General features: G+C 32.5%; 1 non-coding gene across 1 annotated transcript; it reads left to right on the top strand.

Moving 5' to 3' along the window:
- The first annotated feature begins 827 nt into the window (after window positions 1-827).
- LOC139895380 (small nucleolar RNA R71) lies at window positions 828-934 on the top strand. The gene has a single exon (XR_011775834.1). It is a non-coding gene; the product is annotated as a small nucleolar RNA R71 (small nucleolar RNA).
- Window positions 935-13,235: the final 12,301 nt, after the last annotated feature.

The following is a 13,235-nucleotide window of genomic DNA, read 5'->3' as shown; positions in this document are numbered from 1 at the left end:
TACCACTTCTTGTGGTAATGGCTTTAGCTGTTTCATTCCGGGGGTTTGCATTTGTATCACTAGGTAAACTTTCCGGTTTTCTTTCACCTATTAACCTTGCTAGGTTACTTACTTCTTGTTCCAAATTTTGAATAGAAGCTTGTTGATTTCTAAATGCTTGAGCATTTTGTTCATTAGTTTGTTTTTAAGATGTGAAAAACTGCGTTTGAGTTTCAACTAGCTTCGTCATCATATCTTCTAAATTCGGCTTTTTATCATCGGGTTGTGGTGGTTTGTTTTGAAAATTAGGTCTTTGCTGGTTGTAAGTATTATTGGATACTTGTTGATTGCTAGGACCTTGTTGGTTGTTGTATGGAATATTTCGGTTATAATTCTGAATTTGATTATAGATCGGTCTTGGAGGTTGATAATTATTCTGATAATTATTTCCAGGCCTTTGGTTTAGATATGAAATATTCTCTCTTTGTTCCATTGTTAATTCAATAATAAGACAATCTTTTGTCAAATGTGGTCCTCCACACTGCTCACAACTAATTCGTATTGAGTGTATATCTTTAGTCATCTTTTCCATTCGTCTCTCGACAGCATCTATCTTTGCGGAAATGGAATCTAAGTCATGGCTAGAATCGGCTCTAGCTGCTTTAGATGATCTAACGATATCTTTTTCTTGGTGCCACTCATGTGAGTGGGAAGCAGTGTTATCAATAATTTTGTAAGCATCAGTTTTGGTTTTCTTCATAATGGAACCACCAGCTGCAATATCTATGTCTTTCCTTGTAGTGATGTCGCATCCTTGGTAGAATATTTGTACTATTTGACAGGTATCTAAACCATGTTGCGGACATCCTCTTAATAACTTTCTAAATCTTGTCCACGCCTCATATAGAGTTTCATTTGGCTTCTGTGTGAACGTAACAATTTCTCCTTGAAGTCTTACGGCTTTAGGTGCCGGAAAGAATTGTTTAAGAAAATTTTCAACTAAAACGTCCCATGTATCGATCGCCCCTTCAGGTAACGATTCCAACCAATCTTTGGCTTCTCCCTTTAAAGTCCAGGGAAATAACATGAGATATATCTGTTCATCCCCAACTTCTCTTATTTTAAATAGTGTGCAGATCCTATTAAAGGTACGAAGATGTTCATTTGGATCTTCCTTCGGCACACCACTAAATTGGCATTGATTAGTCACCATATGTAGAATTTGTCCTTTGATTTCATAATCTGGCGCATTAATGTCTGGATGAGTAATTGCGTGACCTTGGCCAGTGCGTTTAGCTCTCATTCTGAAATGTCCCGTTCTTATTGATTAAAAACGTTCCATATTAATTGATTTCGTTGCGAGGTTTTGACCTCTATATGAGACGTTTTTCAAAGACTTCATTCATTTTTAAAACAAACCATAACCTTTATTTCATAAATAAAGGTTTAAAAAGCTTTACGTAGATTATCAAATAATGATAATCTAAAATATCCTGTTTACACACGACCATTACATAATGGTTTACAATACAAATATGTTACATCGAAATCAGTTTCTTGAATGCAGTTTTTACACAATATCATACAAACATGGACTCCAAATCTTGTCCTTATTTTAGTATGCAACAGCGGAAGCTCTTAGTATTCACCTGAGAATAAACATGCTTTAAACGTCAACAAAAATGTTGGTGAGTCATAGGTTTAACCTATATATATATCAAATCGTAACAATAGACCACAAGATTTCATATTTCAATACACATCCCATACATAGAGATAAAAATCATTCATATGGTGAACACCTGGTAACCGACATTAACAAGATGCATATATATAAGAATATCCCCATCATTCCGGGACACCCTTCGGATATGATATAAATTTCGAAGTACTAAAGCATCCGGTACTTTGGATGGGGTTTGTTAGGCCCAATAGATCTATCTTTAGGATTCGTGTCAATTAGGGTGTCTGTTCCCTAATTCTTAGATTACCAGACTTAATAAAAAAGGGGCATATTCGATTTCGATAATTCAACCATAGAATGTAGTTTCACGTACTTGTGTCTATTTTGTAAATCATTTATAAAACCTGCATGTATTCTCATCCCAAAAATATTAGATTTTAAAAGTGGGACTATAACTCACTTTCACAGATTTTTACTTCGTCGGGAAGTAAGACTTGGCCACTGGTTGATTCACGAACCTATAACAATATATACATATATATCAAAGTATGTTCAAAATATATTTACAACACTTTTAATATATTTTGATGTTTTAAGTTTATTAAGTCAGCTGTCCTCGTTAGTAACCTACAACTAGTTGTCCACAGTTAGATGTACAGAAATAAATCGATAAATATTATCTTGAATCAATCCACGACCCAGTGTATACGTATCTCAGTATTGATCACAACTCAAACTATATATATTTTGGAATCAACCTCAACCCTGTATAGCTAACTCCAACATTCACATATAGAGTGTCTATGGTTGTTCCGAAATATATATATAGATGTGTCGACATGATAGGTCGAAACATTGTATACGTGTCTATGGTATCTCAAGATTACATAATATACAATACAAGTTGATTAAGTTATGGTTGGAATAGATTTGTTACTAATTTTCACGTAGCTAAAATGAGAAAAATTATCCAATCTTGTTTTACCCATAACTTCTTCATTTTAAATCCGTTTTGAGTGAATCAAATTGCTATGGTTTCATATTGAACTCTATTTTATGAATCTAAACAGAAAAAGTATAGGTTTATAGTCGGAAAAATAAGTTACAAGTCGTTTTTGTAAAGGTAGTCATTTCAGTCGAAAGAACGACGTCTAGATGACCATTTTAGAAAACATACTTCCACTTTGAGTTTAACCATAATTTTTGGATATAGTTTCATGTTCATAATAAAAATAATTTTCTCAGAATAACAACTTTTAAATCAAAGTTTATCATAGTTTTTAATTAACTAACCCAAAACAGCCCGCGGTGTTACTACGACGGCGTAAATCCGGTTTTACGGTGTTTTTCGTGTCTCCAGGTTTTAAATCATTAAGTTAGCATATCATAAAGATATAGAACATGTGTTTAGTTGATTTTAAAAGTCAAGTTAGAAGGATTAACTTTTATTTGCGAACAAGTTTAGAATTAACTAAACTATGTTCTAGTGATTACAAGTTTAAACCTTCGAATAAGATAGCTTTATATGTATGAATCGAATGATGTTATGAAAATCATTACTACCTTAAGTTCCTTGGATAAACCTACTGGAAAAGAGAAAAATGGATCTAGCTTCAACGGATCCTTGGATGGCTCGAAGTTCTTGAAGCAGAATCATGACACGAAAACAAGTTCAAGTAAGATCATCACTTGAAATAAGATTGTTATAGTTATAGAAATTGAACCAAAGTTTGAATATGATTATTACCTTGTATTAGAATGATAACCTACTGTAAGAAACAAAGATTTCTTGAGGTTGGATGATCACCTTACAAGATTGGAAGTGAGCTAGCAAACTTGAAAGTATTCTTGATTTTATGTAACTAAAACTTGTAGAATATATGAAGAACACTTAGAACTTGAAGATAGAACTTGAGAGAGATCAACTAGATGAAGAAAATTGAAGAATGAAAGTGTTTTTAGGTGTTTTTGGTCGTTGGTGTATGAATTAGATATAAAGGATATGTAATTTTGTTTTCATGTAAATAAGTCATGAATGATTACTCATATTTTTGTAATTTTATGAGATATTTCATGCTAGTTGCCAAATGATGGTTCCCACATGTGTTAGGTGACTCAAATGGGCTGCTAAGAGCTGATCATTGGAGTGTATATACCAATAGTACATATATCTAAAAGCTGTGTATTGTACGAGTACGAATACGGGTGCATACGAGTAGAATTGTTGATGAAACTGAACGAGGATGTAATTGTAAGCATTTTTGTTAAGTAGAAGTATTTTGATAAGTGTATTGAAGTCTTTCAAAAGTGTATAAATACATATTAAAACACTACATGTATATACATTTTAACTGACTCGTTAAGTCATTGTTAGTCGTTACATGTAAGTGTTGTTTTGAAACCTTTATGTTAACGATCTTGTTAAATATTGTTAACCCAATGTTTATAATATCAAATGAGATTTTAAATTATTATATTATCATGATATTATCATGTATGAATATCTCTTAATATGATATATATACATTAAATGTCTTTACAACGATAATCGTTACATATATGTCTCGTTTAAAAATCATTAAGTTAGTAGTCTTGTTTTTACATATGTAGTTCATTGTTAATATACTTAATGATATGTTTACTTATCATAGTATCATGTTAACTATATATATATATATATATATATATATATATATATATATATATATATATATATATATATATATATATATATATATATATATATATATATATATATATATATATATATATATATATATATATATATATGTCATCATATAGTTTTTACAAGTTTTAACGTTCGTGAATCACCGGTCAACTTGGGTGGTCAATTGTCTATATGAAACATATTTCAATTAATCAAGTCTTAACAAGTTTGATTGCTTAACAGTTGGAAACATTTAATCATGTAAATATCAATCTCAATTAATATACGTAAACATAGAAAAGTTCGGGTCACTACAGTACCTACCCGTTAAATAAATTTCGTCCCGAAATTTTAAGCTGTTGAAGGTGTTAACGAATCTTCTGGAAATAGATGCGGGTATTTCTTATTCATCTGATCTTCACGCTCCCAGGTGAACTCGGGTCCTCTATGAGCATTCCATCGAACCTTAACAATTTGTATCTTGTTTTGCTTAAGTCTTTTAACCTCACGATCCATTATTTCAGCGGGTTCTTCGATGAATTGAAGTTTTTCGTTGATTTGGATTTCATCTAACGGAATAGTGAGATCTTCTTTAGCAATTCATTTCTTCAAATTCGAGACGTGGAAAGTGTTATGTACAGCCGCGAGTTGTTGAGGTAACTCAAGTCGGTAAGCTACTGGTCCGACACGATCAATAATCTTGAATGGTCCAATATACCTTGGATTTAATTTCCCTCGTTTACCAAATCGAACAACACCTTTCCAAGGTGCAACTTTAAGCATGACCATCTCTCCAATTTCAAATTCTATATCTTTTCTTTTAATGTCAGCGTAGCTCTTTTGTCGACTTTGGGCGGTTTTCAACCGTTGTTGAATTTGGATGATCTTCTCGGTAGTTTCTTGTATAATCTCCGGACCCGTAATCTGTCTATCCCCCACTTCACTCCAACAAATCGGAGACCTGCACTTTCTACCATAAAGTGCTTCAAACGGCGCCATCTCAATGCTTGAATGGTAGCTGTTGTTGTAGGAAAATTCTGCTAATGGTAGATGTCGATCCCAACTGTTTCCGAAATCAATAACACATGCTCGTAGCATGTCTTCAAGCGTTTGTATCGTCCTTTCGCTCTGCCCATCAGTTTTTAGATGATAGGCAGTACTCATGTCTAGACGAGTTCCTAATGCTTGCTGTAATGTCTGCCAGAATCTTGAAATAAATCTGCCATCCCTATCAGAGATAATAGAGATTGGTATTCCATGTCTGGAGACGACTTCCTTCAAATACAGTCGTGCTAACTTCTCCATCTTGTCATCTTCTCTTATTGGCAGGAAATGTGCTGATTTGGTGAGACGATCAACTATTACCCAAATAGTATTAAAACCACTTGCAGTCTTTGGCAATTTAGTGATGAAATCCATGGTGATAAGGCTAAAAAGGAACATATATTTCATAGCAAAATCCCCCAAGAAAGACAAGATTTTAGTTGCAATTGTTCCATTTTCAAGTAATATTCGTTTATTTTAAATAAGTGCGAAGACAAAAGGCGAAAATGACGATTTGAAGACAAAAAGGTCCAAAAAGCTAAAAAGTACAAGATACAATTAAAAAGGTTCAAATTATTGATGAAGAACGTCTAAAAATGACAAGAGTACAAGTTACAAAACACAAAGTACAAGATATTAAATTGTACGCAAGGACGTTCGAAAATCCGGAACCGAGGCATGAACCAACTCTCAACGCTCGACGCAACGGTGTAAAAATTACGAGTCAACTATGCACAAGAATAAAATATAATATTTAAATAAATCATAATAAGAATAATATTAAATAATAAAAAGTTGTTAATTGAGCATAGTTCAGGGGTCGTAAATGAAAATTCAATTTATAATTTCGCCTATAAAAGGAACGATATGTAACGATGAAGAAAGAAGACTTTTTTTTTTCGATCTCTTTTTTTTCTTCTATCTTTTTCTTATTTTTCTATCTATCAATATCAATATCTATATTCTATATCTCTATCATAATGTTAATTTAATAAGATATAACAATAATCTTAATTTTAATTTTAAATTATGATAATAATAAGATTTATGATAGAGATCGTTTGAGTGTGTAAGTCGAAATTCTGTCCGTGTAACGCTACGCTATTTTTAATCATTGTAAGTTATGTTCAACCTTTTTACATTAATGTCTCGTAGCTAAGTTATTATTATGCTTATTTGAGCCGAAGTAATCGTGATGTTAGGCTAAAATATTAAGATGGGGTTATTGAACTTTGGACCATAATTAAGGTTTGGGCAAAAGACCGACACTTGTGAAAACTGGACTATTGACTATTAATAGATGGGGGGTATTGTCTAATTGAGTGACAACTCATTGGAGTCTGTCGAACCTATCTTCAAATTAACTAACCTAATAATTAATAATGATTATGGTTGTCCTATTTAGTGACGTTCATATGGAATCTGTTATAATCATTTAATTAATCAATTGGGTTGGGTAATTGATTATTCATTCTGATCAAGTGGATGAATTAATATTCATAAACTAATTAAAACAGGGGTGGATTACATACAGTGATAACTGGTGTAATTGTTGACAGAAGTGATAACTGCGTCACAGTTTAAATCCTTAATCAGTTGGAATATTTGACTTCGGGTATAAGGGTAATTTGACGAGGATACTCGCACTTTATATTTATGACCGATGGACTATTATGGACAAAAACCAGATAGACGTATCAAATAAACCAGGACAAAGGACAATTAACCCATGGTAATAAATTAAAATCAACACGTCAAACATCATGATTACGGAAGTTTAAATAAGCATAATTCTTTTATTATATTTCTCATCGTATCTTTATTTACTGTCATTTTATTACTCGCAATTTTATTTACTGTCATTTTATTTATTGTCATTATTTTACGCACTTTAATTATCGTCATTTATCTTTACGCTTAAAATATAGAATCGACAAACCGGTCATTAAACGGTAAAACTCCTCTTTTATAATATATTACTACTTATATAATTATGTATATTTTGTATAAATATAGTTGTTAAAAATATAGTAAGTATCACCAGCTCCCTGTGGAACGAACCGGACTTACTAAAAACTACACTACTCTACGATTAGGTACACTGCCTATAGTGTTGTAGCAAGGTTTAGGTATATCCCATCCGTAAATTAATAAAACTTGTGTCATATTTTGTAGTATTTTGTATTAAAAAAATAATACTATTTCGTACCCTCACGCTACCACATCAAGTTTTTGGCGCCGCTGCCGGGGAGCGCTAAAACGCTATATTTTTAATTATAATAATATTGAAATAAAATATAATAATATAATAATATTGAAATAGAATATAATAATATAATAATATTGAAATAGAATATAATAATATAATAATATTTTAGAATTAAATATATTTCTATTGGTTACAAATTAATCTTAAAATATTGATAACGTTTAAGGCTTGCATGCAAAGACTTTATGGAATTTGCCTGCAGAAATTAAGATGATAGTAAAGTAAAGCTTTATTGACTCTTTCTTTAATCTAATTGCTTACTTTTTCCGAAAGTGTGTGCTTTTTAATAGTAGTCATTTTTGAAAAAAAAAAGTTAACAGAGTCGATGGCCTTGATTTTTATGTGAAACCTAAGTGGGTCCTACTTAGCATATCACAAATTGATTTACGTAAATTTTAAAAAAAAAGTCGTATTTATTAAATACTTCAGGGGTATATTATGTAAATTATAATTAATAATTTCTATCATGTCGCTTTCATGTGAATAGTAAATTAATTAATTTCTTTTCATTTACTATTCATGAATAGTAAATGAATTAAAAAAAAAAAGTTTTGAAAAAAAAAAAATAATAATTATAAAAAAAAAGTATTAATTTGTAAAAAAAAAAAAAAAATCATTTTTTAAAAAAAAAAAAAAAAAAATTGTAAAAAAAAAAAAAAAAAAAAAAAAAACGTTTTTTTTTTAGAAAAAAAAAATTCGTTTTTAAAAAAAAAAAAAACGTAAAAAAAAAAAAAAAAAACTTAAAAAAAAAAAAAAAAAAACGTAAAAAAAAAAAAAAAAAAAAACAAAAAAAAAAAACGTAAAAAAAAAAAAAAAAAAAAAAATTATTAAAAAAATATATATATTTTTTAAGATTTTGTCTATAAAAAAAAATGTTTTTTTTAGTTTTATTACCTTTAGATTTTTAGACTATAGTCGCAACTTTTAGTATTAAGTTTAGTTTTGCCATAGTTATTTTTACTTCTAGAATTTTTAGGCTTTGCCGTAAAATCCCTTAAGTGCTTATTCCTTAGACTAAGTTTTAGGTGCTTTAGAATTTTACGACGCCGTATTTCGCACTACTTTCTTATTTTTATTTTTCGACGCCTATTTTTCGACCTTTTATTTTTCGACATTTTTCGACGCGCAATCTATTTCTTTCTTATTTCTCGCCATTCTAGTTTTTAGGACTTAAAATTTTTTTCTACTTCTTCTCTAAATTTCTTAAAATTACGAAAATTTATTTTAAGTGGTTAAATTGATAGACATCAAAATTTTCTGGTTCGTAGTAATAGTTGGATTTGTACGTAGACCGGGTTATTGGAGCCAAACAGTACTCAATTATATTGAGACCAAACGAATCCTGCCCCTCTGCTGCATCTTTTGGCTATTCGAAACGTGGGCAAAATCAGAAAAGTCTATTGATTGGATAACTTATTATAATTTTTCTTTCCTTTTTAAAAACTAATAGGATATTCAGTGAATGCACCGAGCAAGACGTTCACCACCTTTTGTACGTTCACCACCTGTAACTCGATCAAGACATCGTTTAACAAATATAGCTGCCGTTGATTTTTCTTTAGACTCGTCATCAAGTCGACCGAGTACTTCAACTCAAATTTCCGATAATCCAGTTTTTGAAACCAATATCACAATTGAGAATCCGGAGAATACTCAGGGACAATTCCGAGACCCTGATCCATTAATTATTCCTCCGGAACCACCAATCATTCAAACAGAGATTGTTGAGGAAGAAACCATTAAATCAGAAACCTCTAGTGATTCAGATACAACACTTCCAATCATGGAAAATCTAGAACCTCTAAGTATGGAAGACCGAATGAGAGCTACACGCACGGGCCAAGGTCATGCCATTATTAAACCAGAAGTTAATGCTCCAGATTATGAAATCAAAGGACAAATTCTACACATGGTGACTAATCAATGCCAATTCAGTGGTGCGCCGAATGAAGACCCAAACGAACATCTTCGTACGTTTAATAGAATTTGTACACTATTCAAAATCCGAGAAGTGGAAGACGAACAAATCTATCTCATGTTATTTCCCTGGACTTTAAAGGGAGAAGCCAAAGATTGGTTAGAATCGTTACCTGAAGGGGCGATTGACACATGGGATGTTTTAGTTGAAAATTTTCTTAAACGATTCTTTCCGGCATCCAAAGCCGTGAGACTTCAAGGAGAAATTGTTACGTTCGCGCAAAATCCAAATGAAACATTATATGAGGCGTGGACAAGATTCGGAAGGATGTTGAGAGGATGTCCTCAACACGGATTAGATACTTTTCAAATAGTACAAATATTCTACCAAGGCGTAGACGTTGCTACACGAAAAGACATCGACATAACAGCTGGTGGTTCCATTATGAAGAAAACCGCAACTGAAGCTTACAAAATTATTGATAACACAGCCTCCCACTCGCATGAGTGGCACCAAGAAAAAGATATTGTTCGTTCATCTAAAGCGGCTAGAGCCGATTCTAGCCATGACTTTGATTCCGTTTCAGCAAAAATAGATGCTTTCGAAAGACGAATGGAAAAGATGAATAAAGATATTCACACAATACGAATTAGTTGTGAGCAATGCGGTGGACCACACTTAATGAAAGACTGTCACATTGAACAAACGATGGAACAACGTGAGAATGTTGTCTACATGAACCAAAGGCTGGAAAATAGTTATCAGAATAATTATCAACCGCCAAGGCCAAACTTCAATCGAAATCAAAACATTCTTTACAATCCAAAAGGACCCGACAATAACTCGTATAACCAACAAGGTCCGAATAACCAACCAACTCAAAACAACACTTTCAATCAACAAAGACCTGGCTTGTATAAACCACCACAACAAACCGAAGAGAAAAAGTCAAATCTGAAAGAAGTGGTATTTAAGCTAGTTGAATCTCAAACACAATTTATTGAAACTCAAACCCAAACGAACGAGAGGTTTGATCAGTCATTAAGAACTCAACAAGCTTCCATTTTGAATCTAGAAAAACACGTAGGTACTCTTGCTAGCATGATGAGTGAGAGGGAACAAGGAAAGCTACCGAGTAATACTGAAGTAAATCCTCGGAAAGAGAATGTTAATATGGTTTCAACAAATTCTGAAAAACCAGCATCAGAAGATGGGAAGGTTTTAGATGTGAGTAACAATGAAGAAGTTACACCACCACCACCCGAGTATGTAAAGCCAGTGGTGGCACCATACAAACCACCCATCCCGTTTCCAAGAAAAGGAGTTGAGTATGAGCAAGTGATAGGTAATAAAGATTGTGATACCTCTGGAAAGAAGAAGAAGAAAAAGAATAAGAAAGTACAAGAAACAAAAACCGTAAAGATAAACCCGGTGAATACAGTTCCACCAAAACCTCCTCCTAGGATAGGTGATCCGGGTGAATTTATTGTTCCTTGTCTACTTAGTGATTGTGTCATGTATGATGCACTAGCAGATTTAGGTGCAAGTGTGAGTGTTATGCCTCTTTCATTATATAAAAGATTAGGTGTAGGTAAGTTAAGTCCAACGGATATGAGTGTTCGACTCTTTGATCAAACCATTAAGCACCCAGTTGGAATTGCTGACAACCTACCCGTTCAAGTAGGCAATTTAACCTTTCTAGTCGAATTTATTGTCATTGACATAGAAGAGGACCCAAACATTCCTCTAATTTTAGGTCGGCCATTCTTAGCGTCCACCAAGGCGTTATTTGATGTAGGAAATGGAAGAATGACACTTAAAAGTGGTGACAAATCGATCACCTTTATGATTCGAAAGTCTAAATCTCCACCAGCCAAAACCGTTGAACCAGTAAAAACAATTGGTAAGAACCATGTGCTTTTACCAACTCCAACGGTAATACTTAGCAATAATGAAACGCCTAAGTGTGGGGAAAATGAAGTAACACCTAATGATGACATGATAACAAAGAACCCCGTTGTTGATACGAAATTAAATGATCCCGTTATTAATAGTTCAATGAAGAAACTTATTAAACGGATTCGCGATGCTAGAACCAAGGGGAACTTTAAGTTATGTAACCGGTTAGTATCCAATCTATCACCTAAAGAAAAGGTGAAGCTAGTTGAAATTGTGGATATTACACAGGAATCCGACCAATGGCTTAAAGAAAAAGTCACGGATATGCAAGTTGATTATGGACCAAGAGAAATTAACGATGAAGTTAATCACAATTTTGACACCACGGCTACCTAAGTGTGGGGAGATTCAAATGTTCTAAAAAGAAAATGCTATCTAGAGTTAGTTGTTCTGTTCTCGTGTAGTTCCGAGAATGGAACCCGATTGGTCTTTTCCGCTAGCAGACACTAAAGAACTAGTTTTCTCCCCCCATTCTGAATTTTTGTTTTGTAGGTTTTATATAAAATTAATATGTTTTTTTTTTTAAATTTAAGTTTTGTGTGAATTTTAAAAATCAAAATTTACTTTATTTCATTAAGTTGAAAAAAATGCTTTCTAAAATTCGTCGTAAGTTGAACACTAGGTCATTGAACCGAAATTGCTTTACCCGAGGGCGGGGCGACAAATTTTGTTATCATTATTTTTAATTTTATTGATCTAAAGGATGCAAAAAAAAAATATATTGGATTTTATAAATTTTTGAACGTGGGGTAATATACCCAACTTTAAAAATATGTATATATGTTCGTATTTTATCATGTAAACAACAGGGTAAAACAGCGCACTTTCAAAGACTGTCATTAAGTTCAGCAAAAAGTACTAATTTTGACAACAAGACGCAAAATATCAAACTCGGTATTTTTAATCACTTTTCTACACTAATCACCCTCATGAATTTATAATTATAGTCTGATTTCATGCAAATGAGGGCATTGCATGATCTCAAGTGTGGGGAAGGGTTATAAATTCTCTCGGGTTTATACTTGGTTTATTTGCCAAATTTTGTGAAAATTTGAAAATTTTTCAATTAAATGAAGTAAAAATCATGTTTATACATATTTATGAACGGTGAAAACTAGGTGATAATACCGAAATTATCGGAAAGGACATAAATTGAGAAACAACCTAAAATGCTTGAATTCATTTAAAATGGAATAAAGGAGAATAAAAAGGCAAAGAAAGAAACTAAGTGTGGGGAGAATGTACCAAGTTATTCAATTAAAAACTATCTATCACATATTTTTGTACAAGATTATTGCAGGTACTTTTGTTTTGGATGATACTAATCAGTTTTACCCGATTTACTATAATACTTTTGAAAGAAAGATGGATCTACACGATGAATCAATTCCATCATTAAAAGGAAGTAAAGTCTTCCGAAAAAGACACGCGCTTCTTGATTTAGGTCATGAAGTTGTCGTCCAGACCAGCTGTAGGTTGACGAAAAATCTAGAAAAGTCATCTCTAAAATCAGCAGGAAATCCACGGACCTCAGCATCAAACAGGGTCGCCAAGTGGTCAGATTTATCCTAACCATGAGAAGGATTTATCTCGTACAATGGGGAGGCACCGTGCAAATTAGCTTGATAAGACTAATGAATCAGATCCCCAGAAAGGATAATCTCCTTAAAGATTAAAAATCAGCTTTTAAGACTGATATTACTCAATCCTTGAG

The sequence above is a fragment of the Rutidosis leptorrhynchoides genome, chromosome 2 (assembly GCF_046630445.1).
Source record: "Rutidosis leptorrhynchoides isolate AG116_Rl617_1_P2 chromosome 2, CSIRO_AGI_Rlap_v1, whole genome shotgun sequence".
In the NCBI taxonomy this organism is placed as follows: domain Eukaryota; kingdom Viridiplantae; phylum Streptophyta; class Magnoliopsida; order Asterales; family Asteraceae; genus Rutidosis; species Rutidosis leptorrhynchoides.
This window is presented reverse-complemented; position numbering and strand designations above follow the sequence as displayed.